This window comes from Chiloscyllium plagiosum, chromosome 8 (genome assembly GCF_004010195.1).
Source record: "Chiloscyllium plagiosum isolate BGI_BamShark_2017 chromosome 8, ASM401019v2, whole genome shotgun sequence".
In the NCBI taxonomy this organism is placed as follows: Eukaryota; Metazoa; Chordata; class Chondrichthyes; order Orectolobiformes; family Hemiscylliidae; genus Chiloscyllium; species Chiloscyllium plagiosum.
In genome coordinates, this window is record NC_057717.1 from 15,805,287 (window position 1) to 15,830,684 (window position 25,398).

A 25,398-nucleotide genomic window follows, 5' to 3' on the forward strand; every position below is an offset into this window, starting at 1 on the left:
CGGAGTGTTGGGGGGATAGATAGATATCGGACACTCCACCACTCGGCTTTGCCCTTTCTGTCCTATTCCAAGCTGTTTCTCCTGGAATAGGAGACGGGGAAGGATGGAGTGAGGGTGGGATTGGGTGACCGTGCTGAAAGCGCTGGAATAGGTGGGGGGGGAGGTGAGGTGTGCAGTTGGGAGATGGTGGTGTGTCCAGAGGGAGTCAGTCAACAGTGTTGTATCCATGCAGTGCTATTAGTGAGGGAGATATAGTAGAGGGAAAGAGAGAGGGATGGTGCTACATGCAGCAGTGAGAGTGTGGACCATGAGCCTTGATGGGGGTTTGGTGCTATAGCAGATATACAGTGAGTGTGAGGGAGCAGAGAGTATACACTGAGCCTTACCCTGAGAGAGACGGGAAGGTTATTGATGCTTGTCCTGTATTACTGGACATTCCTCCAGACCACAGATGCTGCACTGAGCTCAGACCATGCTCGGTGGGTCATGTGGTGTGGCCCCCTCTGAGAAGAGAATGGTCCTTGTCTGTACTAGTCTATCCACCAGGACCTCTGCGCCCCTGTCGACAAACCGTGGTATAATTGCCACTTATCTGCCATGTTTGGGGTGATCTGTGCAGGGCAGCTCCAAACAGAGAATGCTCAATTGTGTGCCCATTGCCCTTTTAAAAAATGGCACCAGTGGCAGTGATCACAGAATATCCAGGGATATACGGGCGATGCTGAGTATCTACAGCCATGATAGGTGGGAGAATCGGGCTGGCATTGAATGAGAGGGATCACATGCGGTGACGTGGGTAGATAATTAGTTGAGTTAGATAAGATCGCACCAGGAAACTAGCTCAGCCTTGTGCAGAACATTCCTCTGTCACACTCAATGAAAATGTCACTAAGACAAATTATTGTTAGAATCAACCCAATGAGTCGAAGACTCTGCTGACCCCCACCCCAGTTACAACGCTGCAGCAGCTTGACCAATGCTCTCCATCACAGAGAAGGAGCTAAACGTCACCTTACCCTTGGGAAATAAGGCAGTTAGAATCAACCCAATGAGTCGAAGACTCTGCTGACCCCCACCCCAGTTACAACGTGCAGCAGCTTGACCAATGCTCTCCATCACAGAGAAGGAGCTAAACGTCACCTTACCCTTGGGAAATAAGGCAGTGGGGAGCGGGTGGTTGAGGTAGCAGTGGTGGAGCACTTTATGGAAAATCATCAAAATTCTATTAGTTTTAAAATAGAGATGGAAAAGGATGAACCACGTCTACAACTTAAAGTTCTAAATTGTTGAAAACTAGTTTTGATGATTTAACCAATAATTTTCCAAATTCGATTGGGACAGATATTCTCAGAAAAGGGGTCAGTTAAGAAGGGGGAAGGCTTCAAAAATGAGATGTCAGGAATACAGAGACATTATGGCCCTGTTAGGGTGAAGGGTAACGCTGGTGCGTGTAAGGAATGCTGGAGCATTGTAGAAATTGAGGCTCTGGTCACGAATAAACGGGAAGCATATGTCAGGTATAGACAGCAGGAATTGAGGGTTTTTTTCTTAATCATTCACAGGATGAAGGTGTCCCAGGCTAGATAAGCATCTATTACCCATCCCTAATTTCCCAGAGGGCAGTTAGCAGTCAACCACATTGCTGTGAGTCTGGAGTCACTTGTAGGACAGACCAGGTAAGAATGGCAGTTTGTTTCCTTAAAAGGTGTCAGTGAACCAGATGGACTCTTCCGACAATTGGAATGGTCATTATTAGCCTCTTAATTCCTGATTTAAAGTGAATCACTAGACGAGTCTGAAGGCAACAAGAGTATACTTAAGAGGGAAATTGGGAGCATAAAAAGTGGACATGTGATAGCTTTGGCAAATAGAGTTAGGGAGAATCCAAATGAATTCTACAAATACGTCTAGGACAAAAGAATAACTGTGGAGAGAATAGGACATCCTTCAAGATCAGCAAGGCTGCCCATGTGCAGAGCCAAGGAAATGGAGGAGGTACTGAACGAATATTTTGTATCAGTATTTACTGTGCAGGAGGATATGGAAGTTAGAGAACTTGGGAAAATAGTAGTGACATCTTGTAAAGTGTCTGTATTACAAAGGAGCTGCTGGAGGTCTTAAAACATAAAAAAGAAGGAAAATGTCCTGGCTTTATTGATGTACGCTAGACCTCTGTGAGAAGCTAGGGAAGTGATTGCTGGGCCCCTTGCTATTATTAATAACCACAGGTATAGTGGCGGAAGACTGAAGGTTGGCTAACGTGGTGCCATTCCTTAAAGGATTTAAGAAGGGTAATAAGGAAAAGGTCGTGAGCCTGACGTCAGTGGTGGGTAAGTTGTTGAAGAGGATTATGAGTCATCGGATTTTCACGCATTTTGAAAGGTAACGATTGATTAAGGATAGTAAACATGGCTTTGTGCAAGCAATATTGTGTCTCACTGACTTGACTGAGATTTCTTTGAAGAAGCGACTAAAAAGATTAATTGAGATGGAGTGGTTGATATTGTCAATCTGGACATCATTAAGGCGTTGAATAACATTGTGCATGGTCATCTGTTTAACAAGGTTGGTTCATATGAAAGTCATTTGGATACAAAATTAGCTCAAAGGTCAGAGACAGAGGGTTGTCATATCTGTTTGTGTCTTAGGCTGGACAAGCACACCCTCTCACTCTCCCCGTTACATACAATGATACACATTCTCCCTTCCTGCCCCTCACACACACTCGCACTACCCCCTCTCACATTTCACACACGTACTCCACTCTGTCACACACACATGCACACACAGCCACTCTCTCTCCCTCCCATACTCACACCCACACTCCACCTCACTCTCTCTCACATACACACAATGTCTCTCTCTCCTCTTCACACAGACACGCCCCTCACACACACGAATGCACATATAAACCTGTGGGTTGAATTTGCATTTTCCCATTTGTATTTGCAGATGCATTTTATTTTGTTCCAAAACATACAATTTGTAGACATTCAGTCAATGTGTTATTTTACAAATCGTACTTTGTAAATGAAATCAGTCTAACTCCAGGTCAAGATACAGACAGATTCCAAACAAGGCCTCACGCTTAGAATGCAATGTCTGACCGCACGTGTTACTTCATTTACATCGATAATATCTGAAGGTATCTCCAGGAAGTGACTTGAAATAAATTCTGCAATTTGCATATTAACCAATCAAACTCGCACCTCCATTCTAACTGATTAAGTATTTAAGAGCCATCGTAGGTGTGTACAATTCATGAGGTGTACAGCCCTTTGATCTTTTCCTTATAACTTCTGTGTTTAAGGTCTTCCTCTCCCTCTTATACCTGATGAAGTAGCAGCGCAAGGAAACCTTGTGTTTACAAATAAGCCCATTGGACTCTAATGTGGTGTCGTTTGATTTTTGACCTTGTCCAATTCAGTCCAAAAGCAGTGGCTCCATATCATGACTTTTACTGGTTAGCTAATCCTCTCCCCTAGCAAATGGATTGTTCCTAATCCCATGTGTTCTTGTCTTGTATATTAACCTTTTTCAAGACACGTTACGCACTGATGGCTGGAAATCCAGATATAATACATCTATAGGACCCCCATTATCCACCTTGCTTGTTACGCTTTTTTTAAAAAAAAGTTAGTCAAATCATTAAAACATGATTTATCGTTCACAAAACTATGTTGAATATACTGGATTGTGGCTTGACTTTAGAAATCTCCTGTTATTAATTCCTTCATAACGCATCCTAACAATTTGTCTTCAATCCCAATAATTTTCACACCACTTTTCATTTCCGAGTGAAGCTGGTTATTTGAAGTCCTTCCCTTTCTATAACGATTATGTTCCCTTTCAAATTTCCTGTGTAACAGGCACAAGGCTGTAAAGGATTTGCTCGAATTGCTATGTAAGAGGCTGATTGGATTCACTCTGTTCCTGCTTTACACACTCGCTGTGCTGAATGTCCTCCTGGTGTTCCTACATTATAGTCTCAATGGAATTGGCATGTCCTGCTCCTGTTCCTGACCAAGCCGTTCAATATCTCAATGTCCTCCTCCTGTCACTGAATGAGAGTTTTGGGGACCTATGGAATCTCCCTTCTCAAATGTCACTTTTCAAGGGCAGAACTATGGAGGCAAGTTTTGTTGGCCACACCGGGTAGCTCAGTGGTTAGCACTGCTGCCTCACTTCACCAGAGATCCTAGTTCAATTTCAGTCTCCAGGTTCCTCCCACAGTCCCAAGATGTGCAGGTTAGGTGGATTGGACAAGCTCAATTACCCATAATGTCCAGGATGTGGAGGCTAGGCTCATCAGTCGTGGAAAACGCCAGATTATAAAGACTAGGTGGGGTAGCTGGTGGGGATTGGATGACATAGTCTTCGGAGAGTCAGTGTGTTGTCGATGGGTCAAACGTCCTGCTTCCACACTGGAGAGATTCGATTATTAACAGCTTTGTTGCAGAAGTCCGTTGAGGGAACAATCTTTGAGTTCATTACAACATCCTTTCCACAGTGAGGAGCTTAAATCTGTGTGCACTACTTCGGATGTGATCTCACTAAGATCCTGTACAGCAGCAGCAGCACTTTACCAGCCTCCTGTAAGATTCCCATCCAGGTTACAGCAGTTCCAGCTCTCTAGGGAATACACAGCATTACTGAAAGATCATTGTCCTTCTCTACTCCACCAGCATAACGGGTGATCTGGAGAAAATCTCACAATGCCGCTTGAGAAGAACGGGTAAGATGTGGTGAGATAATATCCATGTTGAGATATGCCTCGCCAAACATCTCGTCTGAATCTGCCATTAACCTCGCTAGAGCCCACGTCACTCAGATTCCACAGAATCTGTTGAGGTGATCTTAGAAACAGCAAGGAGAAGCAAACCTTCATGAGAGTTATGTATCAAAGTGAAAGCTGCAGTACAATTGTTGGGTATGTTATAAAACAGGAAATAAGACATACAGAGTTTGGGGTGCTGCAGTAATAATGGGCAGCTTCAAGTTAAATCTAACCAGTGTTTACCCAAGTGAATGTTAATGTTGGGAAAATGGATTTCATGAGCATGTATGAGACGGGTGGCTTTAGTAGTATGTTGAGCACCGAGCTGTTGATCAGGTAATTTTGGAATTGGTGTTGTGTGATCAGAAGAGCAAATCGAATACTTTGCTCTTGAGGATCTTTGGGGAATAGTGATTTTAATACATTGAATTTTACATGACGTCTGAATACAAGCAGTTTTTTTTTACATTACGGGTATATACCTGAGTTGTGCAAGACATTAAGTTACGAGAATAAAGTTGGCTTTAGAGAATTTGGAAAGTACATTAAACTGACTGAATGAACGATAGGCAATATATCTTATTTACGGTAAGGTTTGTAATATACATATATCCCTCCAAGGCATAAATCGCAAAAGTCAAAGGTGACTCAACGATGGTGAACAAAAGAAGTTAAAAATTACATTAGATCGAAGAAAGTGCTTTAGAAAAGGGTCATATATTGTGGATTCATTGAAATTTTGGACGCAACAAAAGAGGAATGATTAACTAATAAGTAAAGTATAAAGAGAACAGGAATACAAACTAACCAGAAGCAAAAAGACTGATGAAAAACTGCCATGAATATTTGAAAGGAAAATAAAAGCAAAGTCAAATGTGAAAGAGTGAATGTGTGGACAGGATCATTTATTGTGGAGAACAGAAACAGTGACAGGGGGAAACTAACCAGTTACTTTATGCCTGTCTTCACGGAGGAAGGGCCAGAAAATCTCCCAGTAAGTGACAATGGGTCTTGTGCAACTGAAGACTAAAATCATTCATATCAGTGACCAGGTAGCATTTGAAAACTGTATTTTTCCGTATTCAGGTGGAAGGCTATAAATGCATTGCAAGGATTTACAAAAGGAAGAAGAGGGAGAATGGTGAACTACAGACCAGTTAATTTATTGTTCACAGTGGGGAATCTGTTTGAATTTATTGTAAAGAATGTGATATTGGACACTTGGAAAGTTATAGCAAACGTCGAGAGAATGATGCTAGATTTCTGAAAGGGAAGGCAACATTTCCAAAAATTTTGTTTGAAGATGTTTATTGTCGATATAAACAATGGAGAATCAGTGGATATGGTATAGTTGGATATCAGGAGGATTTTTAAAGAATTCATAGGTAAGTTAGACCTAAAACAATAAAGCAAATTGTATTGATAAGAACATATGCAAATGGAGGAAGGTAAAGTTAAGTTTCCATTTGTTGGAAGGGAATCAGATTATAGGCAATGAAGAGCTCTGTGCTCCCTCTCTCCACGGATGATGTCTAACTCGCTGTGATAGTGTTGGGCAAGCTAATGGAGCCAAAGGTAGATAAGTCTCCTGGCCCTGATAGAATGTAACCCAAGGTAATAACAGCGGTGATGAGAGAAATAGCAATTGCACTTGTGGACATTTTTCAATTCACTGAACTCTGATGCAATTCCAGCAAATTAAAAACAGGAGTTCACACACCACTGTTTAAAAAAGGAGGTAGATAAAAAGTGGGGAATTATAGATCGGTTAGCATAACAGCTGTAGGGGAAAATATTTCAATCGGTAATCAAGGAATAAATGGCAATGCATCTTGATAGAAATTGTCCCGTTGGGCAGACACAGTGATGGTTCATGAAAGGCAGGCCACATTTAACTAACCTACTGGAATTCTATGAAGACATTACAACTGCAGGGACCCAGTAGGTGTGGTATACTGAGATTTCCAAAAGACATTCGATACAGTGACGCCAAAAAGGCTGCTGCGTAAGGTGTGGCATTACGAGTAATGTATTAGCATGGATAGAGGCTTTGTTAACTAACATGAAGCAACGAGTGGGAATACATGATTGTTTTTCTGGTTGCTGATCAGTGACTAGTGGAGTGCCTCAGGGATGGGTGCTGGGACCGCAATTATTCACAGCTTGCATAAGTGAATTGGAATAGGGGGCACGTGTAGTGTCTCAAAGATTACAGATGATAATAAAATGAGTGGCAGAGTAAAGTGTGCAGAGGACTGTTAAACTTTACAAAGGGACATAAATAGTTGAAGTTGGTGGACCATGTTCTGGCAGATGGAGTTCAATTATAATAAATGTGAAATCGTCCATTTTGGTAGGAAAAATAGTAAAGAGGATTCTTACTTGAATTGTTTAACAAAAAAGCAGCATGCTCTTGTGCAGAGGGACCTGGGTGTCCTTGTGCATGAATCACAGAAGTTGGTCTGCTGGGCCAACAGGAAATTAACAAGGCAAATTGAATTTTGTCCTTCATTGCGAAAGGGATTGAATGTAAAAGCAAGGAGATTATGTTGCAGCTGTACAGGGTGGTGGGCGACCACACCTGTAGTACGTGTAGTTTTGGTCTCCCTACTTGAGAAAGGAAAAACTGGCACTACAATGGATGCAGAGGAGGCTCGCTAGGTTGGTTCCAGAGGTGAGGGGGTGGTTATGAGGAGAGATTGAATAGATTGGAATTATACATTAATTGGAATTTGAAAGAATGAGGGAGGAAAGACTAGAAACATATATATTTGCGAAGGGAGTAGATAAGATAGAAATATAAAGGGTGTTTCCAGAAGCACGTGTAACCAGGACAACAGGGCAACGCCTCAACATTAGATGGAACAGATTTAGGACTGAATTGAGAAGGAACTTCTTTACCAAGAAGATTGTGAATCTGTGGAATTCTTCGCCCAGTGAAATAGTTGAGGATTTGTCAATGAATATGTTTGTTCTCAGATAATTTTTGAACAGTAAAGGAATTAAGGATTATGATTGGGCGGGTAAGTATAGCTGAGGCCATGAAATGATCAGCCATTATCTTATTGAATGGTGGCGGAGGCTTGAAGGGCCAGATGGCCTACTCCTGCTCCTAGTTATGTAATGGGTAAACATGAAATGGGAATCATATTTGAGAAATTGATTGGTCAATACATACAGAGAAAAAATGGATGCAATGCATTTAGATTTCCTGAAAGATTTTGATAAAAAAAATCTATGGCCTAGTGAGCAAACTCAAATGTTACAGGATTGGGACTAAAATATGAACATGGTTTTAGATGAGGAGAATTGACACGAAGCACTGAACAGTTTTGAAGTGGAAGGATCATGTCAAGCATTTAGTTGAGGGAATCAAATGCAATATTTCTCAGTCTGCTGACAGCATGAAACGATGTTGGATTGTCAGTGGATGAGGAGGATATCAAAAAGCTCCAGGATGACTGAGACAAGTGGAGTGAATGGGCAAATACGTGGCAGATGAAGATGTGACGGTGTGTACTTTGATTGGGAACAATAGAACAGCAACCTTTCATTTGAAAAGGGATTGGATGAAACATGTTGGTCTTTAAAGGGAATTATATTCTTTTTACTTTCCTGCTGTGACCTCCGAGGTCAGTGAAGGGCAGTGAGTTCTGAAGGCAGGAGTCAATACTGGGAATGGCATTGGCACGCTGACCAGTGTATACAGACCCAAGTGGGGAACTGTAACATTGAAAAGGATCTGGATCTCCTTGCACACCAGTCCCTGAAAGCAATATTGCAGGAGCAGAAAGCAGGCAGGAAGATAAATGGTGTGTTGACATTCATTTATAGGGGCTTGACTTACACGAGCAAGGGTGTCCTACTGCAGCTGTACAGGGTCTTGGTGAGAGCCCACCTTGAACATTGTGCAGTATTGTGTGTAGTTTTACTCTCCTAACCTAATAAAGGACAAACCTGGCATTGAGGGAGAGCAGTGAAGGATGACCCGACTGCTCTCTGGGATGACAGGCTTGTTGTGAGAGTAGCGTTTGGGGCGACTGGGACTGTATTCCATGGGATTTAGGAAAATGAATGGAGATCTCAGTGAAACATACAAAACTCTGACAGGGTGAAACTGATTGGAAGCAGGGTTGATAATTCCCCTGGCTCGGACATCTAAAACAAGACGCCACAGTATTAGGTTAGGCAGGCCACTCTGCATTGAGATGCGAATAAATGTCTGCACTAAGAGACTGTGCTTCCCGTTCCCTTTTCTGATACCGAGGCTGGTGCTGGGTGTTCTGTTAGTTTTACCCTTCCAAACATCGGAGAAGTTTGATACAATTTAGTGTCTTGCTTTACCGTTTTAGAGACTATTAAAAAGTTTATCACGTGTGTGTGTGTCTAGAGTCACGTTCAGGCCAGACCAGGAATGCATGGAATTCACCAGACCAGAATTCACTTCCTGAAAGTACATTGGTGAAGCAAATTGGAGTTTGCAATTGACATTCATTTCAGCGTCATGGTTACTGACACCAGATTTTAGATCTTGATATTTTATTAATTGTTATTAACTTCCATCAGCTGCCAGAGCATTAGCCTGGTCTGGACTGGTAATCCAGTGACATTTCCACAACAAAGTACCATCTCCACATGGGTAGCTATCTGGAACCATACTGAGCAGGTTATAACTGTGCTGTTTGACAGATCTGGCGAAAAGAACTTCTACTAGTTTAACTATCGTGATGGAACTGAGGGGGTGGTAATGGGTCAGATTTTAATTATTCCCCGCTTAGCGAACTGGACATAGCTAAGTAATTTTCCACATTTCTATGGAGATGTCAGATTTGGAGCTGGAATGAAACAGCTTCCCCAGGGACACAGCTTGTTGTGCAGCACACGTCTTCAGTCCTCTTGCAGGAATGGTGTCAGGGCCCATTGCCTTTATCCTATCTGCTTTGTTCACCTGTGTCTTCAAGTCACGTGCAGCAAATCAAATTGAATTAAGACGGGCATCTGTGATTCTGTGGACATCATGGCGAGGGTGAGGTTAATAATCCACTAAACACTTCTGGTATAGTATCGTACCAAAACTACATTCTTAACTATTACACTGATGTGCAGGGCTGTTCCATTATTTAGGATGGGGATAATAGTGGAGCCCTTTTCTCCATGAAGTTGTTTATCTGTCCATCACCTTTTATGGCTGGATGTGACAGGATTGTTGCTTTGTTGGTGTTGGGATCATTGCACCCTCTCTATCAGATGTTAGTTCTGCTGTTTGGAATGCAAGCAGTCAATTTTGGTAGCTTTAACGAGTTGTCATCAGGTTTAGGTACACATGATTCGGACACTGGCACGTTCTCCAATATATCACTTAACAATAGATCAACATGGTTGGAATGGTAGACTGAGGGATCATCCCAGGAAAAACGTTACAGATTGTGCTTGAATATAATTGTGCTTCTGCTGCTGCTGTGGTCTACAGAACAACATCTATGCCAGCAATTCTCTATTTAAGAAAGTTTGGAGAGTGAGATCATTTAAAGTATTTACAGATGAGTTTTGACTTGGAAGTGAATTGAGTGCAATGAAGGACTAGTGATGAAGGAGGAGTGAAAGCGTCATAGACTCTTAGAATGATACAATATGCAAACAGATCTTTCGGCTTAACTCGTCCATGCTCACCTGGTTTCCTAAATTGAATTATTACTATTTTTCTTCTTTTAGCACAGACCCCCTCCAAACATTTCCTATCCATGTACACATCCAATTGTCTTTCAAATGTTGTATTTGTACTTCCCAATGCGACTTCCTCTGACAGCTCGCTACATATACACACCACCCTCTGTGAGAAACAACTGTCCTTTTGATATCGTTTAAATGTTTTCTCTCTCACCTTAAAACTATCCGCTCTGGTTCTGGACATACCCACCAATGGGAAAATATCTTGTCTATTCATCCTATCCATGCCTCTCATGAGGAAATAAAGGTCGCCTCTCAGCTTCCAACGCAAAAGGAACAAAATCCCAGCCTATATCTCAAAACCTCGTATACTGCTTTACCTTCAACTATCTTCCCAATCACCTCTTCAAAACCTGCAATCTAGTTTGTGAGATATGGATTCCTAGACATAAAGCTGTGCTGACTATCCGGAATCAGTCCTTGCCTTTCCATATGCATGTAAATCCTGCCTCTCAGAATCTCCTACAAACACTTATCAACCCTTGACATCAAACTCACTGGTCTGTAGTTCCCTGGGTTTTCTTTGCAGCCAAATTACAAATAATGTAACAACATTAGTTGTCTTCCTGTCCTCCAGGACCTCAACCGTGGCTGTCGATACACATAAGAAAGTCAAGAGAACTGCAGATTTCGTAAACCAGAAACTAAGACAGAAATGTGCTGGAAAAGCTTTGCAGGTCTGGCAGCATCTGTGCAGTGGAATCGGAGTTAATGTGTTACAACACGGGGGAACCCACGCCATCCGCCCCCACTCCCCCACCCCCACCACCAACCCGCGCTAATTTAAACTTGCAACACAGAAAAGATTTAACCCGTGCTGCAATCTGTAAAAATTCAGAAGTCCAATAACCATCCTAAAGGTCACTATTTAAAGTAAAAATTGACAACTTTTTTTTTAAAAGTCTAACAGAGAATAATTACCTAACAACTATTTGCAACTCCTTTCTCTGACCTATCTTTTACTTTCCCTTCTACAATACTAGTCCGATCACCCCACCCCACCCCGCCCCAATTAAGATATACCAAAACATTGAAATTTTCAGAACCAGCCAGCTGTCGAATCTTCTCTTTGTATCTTCCTCTCTCTTCGTTTCTTCTCCATAGGTTTTCTGTTTCACAAGATATTGATAAATAAAGTTACATTTCGGAGAGCTATTCTCCGGGAAGTCTGCAGATGTTGGTGGCATAGCAGTTCTTCCCTAACTGGTAAAATGCTTTTTCAGCTTTCTACCCCAAAGCATCAGGTAATTTTAAAAACAAATATTGCCAAATGCCAAATTTAAACTCGATTGTAGTTTAGCTTCTTGGACATAATTTAAACGGATTGATCAAATTTGATTTCATTTTTGTCTCATAGCAACCCATGTACTTCCAGCTGCTGAACCAAATGTTACATTGTAAATTTTCCTGAACTCACTGTGCTTGTAAATCCTTCAACTCCCTTAAAGGTACAGTACCCTTCACACGTTCAGAGCACCTTCTCTCTCAAAAAAGAAACATCATAATGAAAACACGGTCTCATTTGCTTTTCTATTCTTCAAACATTGCCAGAACATACAGAAAACTGAAATGTAAGTTCACCTTAACTCCTTCCCATTTACCTATATTTAACATTGGATAAATAGAAATCTCGTCTATACTTTATCAGTTAAATCGGTGAGAACGCATCTGCGATTACATTCTTACTACAAGCTACATGTACGATTTTTAAATGAAAAGTCTGTCACATAATACTCAAATGAAATAGTCTTTAAAGCGTTCAAGAATGTAAGCAGATTGGGCTCCGTGTACACAACTCTCTCCAACACGCTGTTTGCGAATACACATTAAAATGTTATAAGGCTAGTACCAAACTAAACAATTCTTTCTCAATCGTGGAATATTTTCTCTGAAAAGTACGATCCCATCTCATTGTCCTGTAGCAGTACAGCTTCAACTCCTATGTCACTCACGTCGACGGCAACTTTGAAAGGTTTTCAAGCATTTGGTGTAGCTGAAACTGGTTTGGTGGTCAATATTTCTTTTTAATGGTCGAATGCCTCCTGGCATTGTTCTTTCAACCAAAACATTGTGCTCATCTTCAGCAAGTTGGATAACGGTGTCACTACACTGCTGAAGTTTGGAACAGACATCTGATATAATCCACTGACTCCGAACGAGTGAAGCACCTTTTTCTTCGAGGTTGGACGTGGAAATTCCTCGGTTGCTTTTGTCTTTGCGTTCCATGGGATCAACCTTCCATGACCGATATTTTGTCCCTAGAACATCATGTCTGCTTTCACGAATTCTGTTTTGTTTAACTTTATCACCAGTTTTGTTTCTCGTATTCGTTCAAAAAGCTCTGCCAACTGTACGAAGTGATCTTTCCAGGACTTAGTAAAGATCACTACATCGTCTAACGGACTGCACAGTTTATTAATCAGGCCACATCTCTGTTCATGGGTCTTTGGAATGTTTTGGGTGTGTTCGTCATTCCAAAGGGCATCACTTTGAAATGATACAGACCATTTGGCGTTACAAGTCAGAAATTTCTTTCACTGTCTCTGATAAAGGTACCTGCCAGAACCCACGCATTAACTCCAACTTCGTGATGTTACTGACTTGTCCAACTTTCTTGATGCAGTCCTTCAATGTCGGTATTGGATATAAGTCTGATTTTGTAACAGTGTTGATCTTCCAATAATCCAAGCAAAATCATTGAGTCCCATCCGGTTTGGGAACTAAGATGATCGGTGAGCTCCACTCGCTTGGGCTTGGTTTGATGATGTCCTCATTGAGCATAGCCTCCACCTCCTTCTGGACCTGTCTGGCTTTGAGAGGATTAAGCCGATATGGATTGTCTTATCGGAACAGCATTCCCTACATCTACTTCATGTACAATAGCATTAGTTCTCCCCCCATACATATGATTCTAACATACGTCTTCATATTGCAATAACAAACCTTTTGAACTGTGTTCTATGCTCCTGAGACAGATAGTTTACTAATCTATCCCATTGCTCAAGGACTCCTACATTTTCGACATATTTTTTGAGGCACATCAAAATGCACGACATTTGGATTTGATTCTGCACTCTGTGGGGTAGTAACTAACACCTGTTTTTCCAATTCTTTCTCTCCTCTACTTTTCAGGAGGGGACCTAAACACTCATTTATAACCCACATAAAGGGGTCTTTGAATGTGGGAATTGGCAACAGAGGTGCTAGTTTCATTACTGTCTGTGACCTACCTACCATGTGGCATGAATGACATGTATGCCAAACGTTAACCACATTTTTGTGCATTCCAGGTCAATAAAAATGTTTTTGTCCCTTAGCCCGAGTCTTTCGTACCCCTAGGTGACCTCCTACATGTAGTTCATATGCTACCTGTAAAACGTCCTGTCTCTATGCTACCAGCAACACAATCTGGTGCACCTCAGCACATTTCTCCTCTGCACTAACCTGATGTGGTCTCCATTTCTGTCTTAAGATCTATATTTCAGACAATAACCCGCGTGGGCGGCACGGTGGCACAGTGGTTAGCACTGCTGCGTCACAGCGCCGAAGACCCGGGTTCAATTCTCGCCTCAGGCGACTGAATGTGTGGAGTTTGCATGTTCTCCCTGTGTGGGTTTCCTCCGTGTGCTCCGGTTTCCTCCTCAATTCCCGCCTCAGGCGACTGAATGTGTGGAGTTTGCATGTTCTTCCTGTGTGGGTTTCCTCCGGGTGCTCCGGTTTCCTCCCACAGTCCAAACCCACAGTCCAAAGATGTGCAGGTCAGGTGAATTGGTCATGCTAAATTGCCCGTAGTGTTAGGTAAGGGGTAAATGTAGGGCTATGGGTGGGCTGCGCTTCGGCGGGTCGGTGTGGACTTCTTGGGCCGAAGGGCCTGTTTCCACACTGTAATGTAATGTAATTTAAAAAAATGTAATGAATATCCTCTGTCTCCTTTTCAGAGTACACATCCACATATATATCTTTTATTGTCTTCTCTGTATGTTGCAAATCCCTTAGCCTTTTTTGCCAAAACACCTCTGTCCACCCACTGCTTGTTCAGGTTTTCCCTGCACCATTACGGCAAACAGGGTGTCCATTAACTGAACCTCAACTCCTTCATCTTTGTCTATAGTTTGTCCTTCGTGCTGTGACTTATGATAGTGGGATATGGTTACTGCACAGCCTGGGAAAATACCAGGACATTTCCGATTTAACACTTCAGTTTCTTGGTCTTCCTTGGTCTTCTCCACAACAAGGAATGTCACTCCCAACTTGGACCCGGCTAAATCCTTCCCAAGAACAAACTGGATTCCTGGATCTGACAGTCTGTTAATCATTCCCACTATAAATTCCCCAGTCTTGAGTAGGCACTCCAACCTGATCTTACATAGGGAAATGCTAAATTTCTGTCCATCTTTCCCATAAATTAATGCACTCATAATTGTGTCCATCTTTCCCATAAATTAATGAAATTCGCTCATGTCTTACTATTAGCGACTGGTTAGTTCATCGACCTCGCAAAATTAACTTCTTGCCCTTCTACCACTGTTATTTCTGAGTAAACTTTACTCACTGAGGCGAATTCTTTATAGAGATCAGGTACTAACTCCATACCCAGCCCCTGCCGAGGCTGTGCACTTTCCTGCAGCTCCTCGGCTCTTGTTGGGGTTTCCTTTAAGACTTTCACTGATGCCACTGGCTTAGCTTCTTTTAAAACATCTTTTCCCACAGTCCCTCCCTTAACGATCAGCACTGTGACCATACATATCCCTCCTTATGGCAGTGAAAACACCTTTTCCCAATGGCCTTCTGAAACCATCGGCACTGTAATTTTCTGTGTCCCACTCCATTACAGTGAAAACATCTGAGGCCTTTCACCTCCTTTCCACTCATCCTTCCTTTGTCTAGACACTTCTTTCCAGTTATGAATCCAATTACTTACAATGTTACTGGTATTCTTCGACAAAGTAATACATTGTGTGTGTTTTGTGAATAATCCTCTGTAATTGAACTGAGATAAAAGAATGAGATGCAATCACGTTCCCATATGAAGAAGTAAATGTGCAACTTTTTCCGAGCTTTCTGATATTAAAAAAATATGCAAAAACCTCCTTTGTTCAGGATTAGGAAAGTGAACAAATGACGTTCAGAGACAGACCATGAGTAATTCAATAAAACTTTACTGGAATCATTGAATGACCAAATATTTAGTTTTCTCCTGAGAGTTTAAATTCAGCTTTGTTTCAACTCTGAGTTGCGTATATTTTTATCAATATGTAAATATCATCGGTGACAAAACCAGAAGTTGCTGGATATGCTCAGTATTTCTGGAAGTATCTGTTGTGAGAAAGCAGATTCAACATAGGGTAATAGAATGTGTCTAGGTTGTTTACTTTATTCCAATAGTGTTCAGCGATGTGCCAGTTAGGTGCATTACTCAGGGGCAAATGCAGAATAATAGAGTAGGGGAATGGGTCAGAGTGCGTTACACTACGGAGGGTCAGCGTGAACGTGTTGTGTGAAATGGCCTATTTCCCCACCGCAGTGATTCCTTGATTCTATGAATTCTTCATACAAAGGGCGATTGGTGCGAGGATCAGGGGTGTCACCGAGCATGTTCAGAGCACACTGAAGGGGGAGGGTGAACAGCCAGCGGTCGTGGTACACATTGATACGAATGATGTCCGTAAGAGGAGTGAAAGGTCCAGCAAAAAAATGTTTAGGAAGCGAGGCCTGAGTTTAAAAGCAGGATGTCCATGGTTGTGTGGGAAATAGAACTCACTGACTTCAGTAATTTCCGTCCGAGACAAGATCTGAAGCAGCAATATCGTTTACTATATTGCAAGAGTGGTGCCTATAAGTTAGGCACACTGAGTTTAACAAGTACACAACTTTTTATATAATTCATTCCTGTTTTACTCCTCTCCCACTTATTCCATTGCGTCTCCGCTGTTTACATCTCCCACTTCTCTAAACATGGCTGTTTATCTCTTGTCTCATCTGGCCTTGTTAGTGACAAAAATGCATTTCCTGCTTGGCTGCTTCACCACAAGGCCTCTGTGGCCCATTGTTATATATCCTCCTTGACTGCCATCTGCTTCCTTGCATGCTAAAGCAACATTTCCTTCCATTCTCTGCCCATACAGAGTCCTATGACCTCTTGATTGTGTTTTTTTTTGCAGAAGCGGGAAACGGATACTTATAACTGTTTATACAAGCATATCTCGCTTAACCTGCACCCCTCTTCCTCTTTCAGGATTCAGCCTTGTGATCGTTGCAAATAACAACATGTATAATTACTCCTCACAATTCCCCCTTTTTGTTTTTACATTCAATTGTTGTTTCTGCAACTTTTCCTTTAAGCCTCCCCCCCCAAAATTCGCAAGCATCATTCCTGAGACTTCATCCATCTTGGTCTTTCTCATCCCCTCATTATTTACTAGAAAAAGGTCCTTCTGCCTGATTCCCTTCTAAGGGCATCTGTTTCATTAAGGCTGTCTCAATCAGTCTTTGGGTGAGCTCTCGTATACAGGGTATGATGCAACTGCCAATGGTTACCAATACCCCGGCTACTACTATCAGGGAAGTAAAGATGGAAACCACCACCCCCTTCCATTTTCCAAACCATAATTCAAGCTATCCCGTGAGAGATGTGACTTCTCCGGAATTCTCAGCCAGTTCTTCTGCTAAGGTAGTCAATCCCCTTAAGACCCGAGTAATTAAACCATCAGGTGCAGTGTTATTAGGAATGAAGGTACAACAGCTTCCTCCTAACATCACACACACACACCCCTTTTTTGCCACTAGAATCATATCAGGGGCCATTCTGTTTTCCCATGCCATCCAACTTGTCGCATCAAGCTGTTCTGATGTTCTTTTAACAGCATCTCTTGTATAATTTATAAATCGCTGTTGATTATAGAAAATGTAAATTATCCAATCTACATTTTTGTTAACTGTTACCTACCAAAAGAGAGTTGACTCAAAGCCTGCTGCAATCTGGTTGCGAGCCTTGAAAATCAGGTACCCCTCCCCCTCCCGGGACTCCTATAGAATTGAGATAAATCCTGTCATCGAAAGAAGAATCTAAGAGTGATCTCTTACTCCTTCTCTTTTTTCCTACTATCTTTTCCTTCTCAAATGCCAGGGTAAATGGAATTGCCAATTGTACACTTGCACTTACTCTCTCCAATCTGGAGGTAGGGTGGGTCTCCATATTTTGCCTCCACAGTACCAGCACAGATCCGCTCGGGGAACCTTAGTGCTGAGTAGTTACCTCCATTGTCTGTATTGGTGACATTCTTAATCTCTGTACATAATTTCAGTTTCCCCAAATCTCAAGACCAATTTGTACCTCGTCTATGCACATATGATGTGTGATTTCCGACTGCGGCTGAAAACGTGGCGGGGGGAGGGAACATCAGAGATAGGGAGGTCCAATTCCTATCATTCCATGCAGTCTCATCCTGATACAGGGCTATCATACATTTCATGCCCTTCCTGTCTCGCTTCCACCTGGGCCACTGGTCTATTGGAGGCACATGCATAGCAATTGCTCTTATTTAGACTTTTACAGTATACTTTACCCATTCAACCCAGACATTTGCATCCCGGTATCCAGTTTCTATTTCGATGGTCGGTTTCAAGTCCTTTACCTTTATATTTTTTACTACTTTACTGTCATCGGGAGGTGTGTAAGGTTGTATCTTCTTATCCAGTTTTCCCTTTCCTACGACAATTCGAAAACAACAGTCGAGAAGTCATTCCCGTTTGTTGTCATTTCTATCCCAAATGTTTCATTTAATTGTACCTGATAGGTGCCACCCCACACCCTTCCCCCCGTGATTTCCTTCGTGCCATGTGGTTTTCTTTATCGTGAGGTATATTGGGTTACACTCTTTATCGGGACAATTGAAAGCTGGTCGGAAGAGGGCCCGGTGTACTGTGACGAGACCATTATACGAAGTACCATCCCCAAGGCCATTCCCATAGGATTTAAAATGTATCTCTGAGCTGCAGTACTGTCTTTGATTATCTACATCCCCACAATTTACTAAGCTGCATGCATCAGCGTCTATTACTTGTGGATTATCAGACTCAGGAACCATTAATAACACATATGAAAATGATGTTTGACAAAATCCCAATACTAAGAGAGCTAGTATCATAACTCTAAGCATCCCCGGCATTCTCAAAAATCATGCTTAAGCACCAAAAGACTTAATATAAAATCCTACGGAAATAATCCCGCGCTCACGTCGCCACTGTATAATCACTTACTCAAAGTTTCTTTAGCCTGAGTTTCAGCGGGTCTTGCGTAGATCCGGCTGTCCACAAGTCTTCCTTACCTGAAGATTCCACTGGCCCTTTGATCCGAGTGTAGTGAGTCCAGCCTTTCTCCGCCATCCTTATTGCCGTTTCTGTCAAAAGAGCCTGATACACCCCAGTCTGGCTGCAATTTAGTTCCTGTCCATGATTTTACTAAGACCCAATCTCCCGGTCGAATCGGATGAACAGCGAATTCAAGGGGCGGAGTCTGTGCCAATAAACCCTGTTTCCTGAGGAAATACAAAGAGGAGGTCAAACTCAGTATATACTTATTTAAAAACAAATCTTTAGTTTCTGCGTTTGGCAGTGCCAGAGGATATGCCTCCATCCATCCGGATAAATGATCAACTATTACCAACATATATCTTAGTCTTCCCACTCGGTGTAATTCGGTATAATCTACCTGGATGCTCTGGAATGGTCTTAGCCCAGGTTCTTTCCCTCCTGGAACTTGTTTCCTTAACACTTCCTTGTTTACTTTTTTAAGTGTTATGCATCCCTCACATATCTGTTTGGCTACCGTATGTATCCCGTTGCATCCATATTTCCTTCAGACTATATCACACATTGCTTGCACTCCCCAGTGTCAGACAGCCATCATTTCTCGCATCATCATTTTGTTTAACATTTCCCTTCCATCAGGTAACATCCAATGTCCGTCTGCTGTTTTTACACCCCCTAAATCTTACAATTCTTTTTCCTCTCTTTCAGTGACTATTGGAGCTTCCCAAGGACCTGGGACAGTCGGTATTAGGGAATAAATCACCGCTTCTTGTGGGTTCGGGGTAGCTTCGTCAGTTACCTCATCGGTCATTAATGTACCTTTCCATTCTTTAACTAACAATGAATTAATGCAGTCATGTTTTAAATTAACTGTGAATCAATATGACAGGTCACTGAGAATGTGGGAAGCGATCCTGCCAATTAATATTGATTCAGGCTAACACAATCGATTTATTAAAAATATTAAATATTAATTTTATATTATATAAATAAAGTAATCATTATCTGTAATTCAGGGTTGAAACTCAACAAGTGACCAAAACATTTTTTTAAACTGTAATTGCGCAGTTCTGTTTGTGTACCAGTCACTTGTGACTTCTCATTCTGTTTCTGTAATTTTGTTGCTCGAGCACATTCATTTTTAAGAACCTCGACAGATTTCAGAGCACCATTTGCAGTTAATTCAATCCCCAATTTTGTGGCAGTGTTTTATCATGAGCGCAAAACTGATTCTATGTGCCTCTCATCACAAAACTGTTACCATAATCCAATTAACTCTTTCGTTACTGCTCCCTTGGGTTTAAAATTTAAGGATGACCTTGCTGCCCCTGTATCGACTAGGAAAATGACATCCTTATTATAAAGTCGCACCTTTAAATTTATCAAGTGTTCCTGGTAGGCCCCAGGGGGCAGGAACCTCTGACACCCCTACTCTTCATCGAAATTCATAAGCAATATCGCCCTCTCTTCCCTTTTCAGATCCGGACACTCCCACTTAAAGTGATCTGCTTTTCCACAGTAATAACATCCCGCCTGTGGGGATTTCCACCTCGATCCCCGTCCCTGTCCACCAAACACCTTAACATCTCCTCCCTTTATTTTCAACATGCTGCCCACCACCATTCCGGTTTCTTTCTCCTTTTAGTTTTGACCTTTTGTTTATTAACTCATCAACCGTGGCTTCCATTATTTTTGCCTTTTGTTTCTGCTTCTTATGTTACGTTGCCAGATGTTTGTTTGCTCCCTATAACTTCAAATACCAATTCATCAATTTATGCTTGTCTAATTTTACAGCCTGTTCCTAACTATGCATTTTGGAATCTTACTTATAAATATATATTTATATATTATAAATTCATTTATTCATTATTTAATACTTAAAATGTAAAATGCATAGTTCCCAACTTTGAAATCCACTATAATCACAGGTTTTTAACACTAAATTAACTTAATTTAGTTTTAATTTAATACTAAAATTAGTTTTCTTAAGTAGTCCTGACCAGTCATTGCTCAATTACAATGCCATAGGTCGTGAAATAACCGGAGGTGCCTTAAAAGGATTTGTCGATTCAAGTTTAAAAAAAACTTCTCATGCATGAATAATGGCCGAATCCAAGGTCACAGATATTAACCATAGGAATTTTAAAATTACAATCTAATGTAGAACTGAAATGTCAATTGCCCTCCATAAATCTCTTATATGTAAGGATAAAAGAGATTAGTTAGAAACTGATAGTGAGGCAGTCATGACCTGTAAAAGAACAGGAGTTAACATTTTATTTCATAATCACTGTAAAATCCTTAACCTTAAAATAATTCATGTTAAATTTCTGTAATAGAAATCAGATTCAAAACAGTCTCAGATCTCAAGCTCCAGGGAACAAAGCACAAACACTCAGTCACCAACAAACAAATGTGCATTCAAAGTAAATCACCAGCTGTACAGAAATTGTGATTAGAGTCCCCTGGGTGTGGTTGGGGTTACAGTCTGCTAGGTTTGACTGGATAAATCAATCGGCAATGGGAGCCTCAAAGAATGATCATCGAACGTATGAGGGATTATTTCTTCGAGTAACATCTCAAGGAACCAGAGAACTGCTTTGTTATAATATAATCAAGAAGGAGTGATACATCATATTGTAGTACGAGATCATCTTAGAAAGAGTGACCACAACATACTGCAGTTTCACATTCAGACTGAAACAGTGAAGAAAGAGTCACAGATGTGAGGTTTAGTGTTGGATAATGATAATTTTACTGGCCTGAGGAAGGGCTTGGCCTGAGTGGACATCGCAAAAAACATTAAAGAGCGGGACACTTGAAGAACAGTAGCAACTACTTCGGGAGATAGTCCAAACTCCTTAATTAAAGTATAATTCTGAGTAGAAGAGGAATTTTAAAAAGGTGAAAAGTGAACCATGTCTTAACAAGGTAATCAATACTAGCATGAAGGTGATGGCCTGGTGGCATTATCACCGACTGCTGATCCAGATAATGTTCTTGGGACTCAGGTTCAAATGCCGCCATAGCAGATGGTGGAATTTAAATTCAATATGCTTTTGGAATTAAGAGTCCATTGATGATAGTGAATCTATTGCTTATTGTTTGAAACATCCATATGTTTCATGAATGTCCTTTAGAATGGGAAACCACCATCCTTACCTGGTCTGACCTACACGTGACTTCAAACCCACACATATTTTGTTGACGCTTAACTGCCCTCTGGGCAATTAGGGAAGGACATTGAGTGCTGTTTAACCAGCGACGCCATCATCCTATGAATGGAATAAAGAAAAAAGATTTAATTGTTCGCAAACTTTTTCTGAAAACAAAATCAAAATAACTACGAAGGAAAATGAGTAGAAAACATAAGAATTGATAGATAACACTTCTCCGAGTAGATAAAAAGTAAAAGAAAAAGCTGAACGTAAATGTTGGCCTTTTAGAGAATGAAAACGGCGGGGCAGTAATGGGAAACTCAGAAGTAGCAGAGGTAAAGCCAATACTTCCTGTTTTCACAGTGGAAGATAATTTCTTCCCAAAATTTACAACAACTGCAAAGGATCTTGATGGAGGTACGATGCTGAGGGAAAAGGTATTAAACACATTGATGGGATTAGAGGGAGTTCAGGCCCTTGGCCTGCAGTCTATCGTATTAAAGGAGGTAACAGCAGAGGTACCTAATGTGTTAATTACGATATTCAAAAAAAATCCTTTGATTCTGGAACTGTGCTGAACTATTGGAAAATTAATAATGTGACACTTGTATTCAAAACAAGAGATAGAAAAAATGGCAAACTTTATACCAGTGAGTTTTAACTCTGTGGTGGGGAAGTTTCTTCAGTCAACCATAAAGTAGGAAATAACTGAACATTTGGAAACCAGTTAGATATTTGGGTGACTGTCAGGAAAGATAAGAAGGTAGTTCAAATGTCTCAGATGGCTATTCCTCTATCAAAATGCTTTTCAGCTTTTCGAACAGCTGAAGGGGATTGTCTCTCTGAGGAAAACGGAAGAGCAATCAATTATTGGAGAATTGGAATGATTCTTATGTGCAGCAGCGTTTGAGAAGAGTTAGTAGAATTATTGCTTCAGTGGACTTTTCTATCAGGACTATCAACAGGAGATTCTGGGAAAGTGACCATCAATTTAGGATGGTTTGTTGCTTTCCCTGTGCGAGGATTAAGAACGTTTCGAAACATTTCAAGCACGTTGCTAAAGGTGAGATTGAATAGCCAAACATTATTGTAGATAATGGCAGGACTGACATTTTTCGGGAAAGATTAAAACAGTACAGAGTGAACTTAAGAGGTGAGGTAGAGTATCAAAAATAAAACCGTTAAAGCAATACTTTCTTGTTTACTCTCAATGCCAAACTCAATTGGGAAGGAACAAAGGTTTAAAGGAGAAAAATCAATGGCTGAAGAGCTATTGTGTTATTGAGGGATTTAGATGTTTGGGAAATTGGAATCTATTTTAAAATAGAAATGACCTGTTCAGAAAATATTTGTCTTCTCTAAACTCGAAAGTAACGAATACCTTAGCAGGGAGATTTGCTCATTCTATGTAGGGAAACTTTATATTGATAGAGACGGCAAGGGGGATATTCCAAGTAGCAGTACAAATGGCAGGATGCTTTGAGACGTTTATGAATGTGAGGAGAGCACGTCAATTAGAAAAAAAAAACGAAAATGTCAAGAGTATATAGTAATTCTGAAGCACGAGACTGCATTTATTTCAATGTAAGGGGTCTTACAGGGAAGGCTGGTGAACTCAAGGCATGTTTAAGAACATGGGATTGGGACATCATATGTATTGCAGAAAATTGGTTGAGAGATGTCCAAGTCGAGAGTGTAGTTCTGGGAAAGCACAGCAAGTCAGGCAGCATGTGAGGAGCAGGAAAATCAACGTTTTGGGCAAATACCCCTCATCAGGAATGGGCTGATAAAGGGTTTTTGCTTGAAGCATCGATTTTCCTGCTCCTCGGATGCTGCCTGACCTGCATGCTTTTCCATCACCACACTATCTACTCTAATCTCCAGCATCTGCAGTCCTCACTTTTGCCTGAAAGATGTTCAAGACTGGCAATTCAATATTCCAGCTGGTAAGGTTCATAGAAATGATGGAAACAGACATGCGGAGGGCAGGGAGGGGAAGGTCTACCATTTTTGATTAAGGAATAAATTATTGCTGTAACTGGGGAAGATATTTCTGAAACATCATCCAGTTAAAATATGCATGTAGTATTAGAAATAGGAAAATAAAGTTCACTTTGAACAGATTGCACCATTATATTGGTCGAAATTAAAAATAAGAAAGGAAAGAGCACGTTGGTTGTATTGTACCATATGCTCTCCAACAGTAAGAAAAAAATTGAGAAACAGACATGTAGGGAGATCTCGGATATATTTAAGCTTAATAAGGTTGTAATAATGGGGGAGTTTAATTTTCTAAATATTGATTGGGACTACCACAGTGTTAACGGGTTGGATGGTGAAGAATTTATCAAATGTGTTCACGAAAATTTTCTTCATCAACATGCGGATGATTCTAACAGAGAAAGAGCAAAACTAGGCCTTCTTTTGTGCAATAGGCAGGGCAAGTGACTGAAGTAAACATGAGGGAATATTTTCGGTTTTGCAATCATTACTCTATTAGTTTCATAATGGTTATGGAAAATAATAAGCCTTTCATTACTGTTTGTTTTAATTGGAGTACCATAAATTTTAATGGCATGGGAGAAGGACTTACCAAGTTTAATTGGAGTAGACTGTTAGCAGATAAAACGATGTCTGACAAGTGGGAGGCATTCAACAGCGTGACGACGGGAATTGAGAGTCATTATGTCCCTGCTAGAGTGATGGATAAGGCTGGCAAGCTTAAGGAACGATGGACAACTACAGTTATTGAGCTTTTATTCAAGAATCAAAGAAAACCTCACTTTAGATGTAGACAACTTTATTCAATTTCATCCGTTAGTCAATATAAAGAGTGTGGGGCATTTCTTCGAGAGAAATCACGAAAGCAAAAAGGAGATATGAGACAGCATGGGCAGATAAGGTTCAGGATAATCCAAAGATATTGTGCAACTACAGTAACAGCAAGAAGGTAATCACAGAGAGGGTAAGGCCTCTCAAAGATCATGAAGGATATCGATGTTTTGAACCAATAAGTTGGGGAATAAAATCATCCCATTCCCGATTCACTAGACAGCAACAAACACACACTATTGCCTGCACCTCACATTCATCCAGCTTGAACTCTATCTGCTATTTGTCAATCTCTTGACCCATTTGCTCAAGATCATTTTGTATTCTTAGAAAACCTTCTTCACTGTCCATGGTGCCAGTTTTGGTGTCATCCGCAAACTTATGAACCATGTCCTCGATATTTTCACGCAAATAATTTACATAAATGACAAACAATGAAAACGCAGAACCAACCTCTGTGGAACACTGCTGGGCACAAGTCTTTAGTCCGAAAAGCAATCACCCACCATTACTGTCTGTCTCTTGTCATTGCACCAATTGAAAGTGCTGGAGAGAAACCCCACAGTTCTGGCAGTATCGGAGCAGAGAAAAATG

At 41.1% G+C, this 25,398-nt stretch overlaps 2 long non-coding RNA genes across 2 annotated transcripts in view; one reads left to right on the forward strand and one right to left on the reverse strand.

The window, feature by feature from the left end:
• The window catches only part of LOC122552115, an 8,048-nt gene extending 6,444 nt beyond the window's left edge, over positions 1–1,604 (forward strand). The window contains exon 4 of the long non-coding RNA XR_006312300.1: positions 1,563–1,604. This is a non-coding gene — a long non-coding RNA (uncharacterized LOC122552115). The remainder of the gene's footprint in view (positions 1–1,562) is intronic.
• LOC122552116 overlaps positions 1–25,398 on the reverse strand; it is a 766,770-nt gene that overhangs the window by 455,150 nt on the left and 286,222 nt on the right. The window lies entirely within an intron of this gene.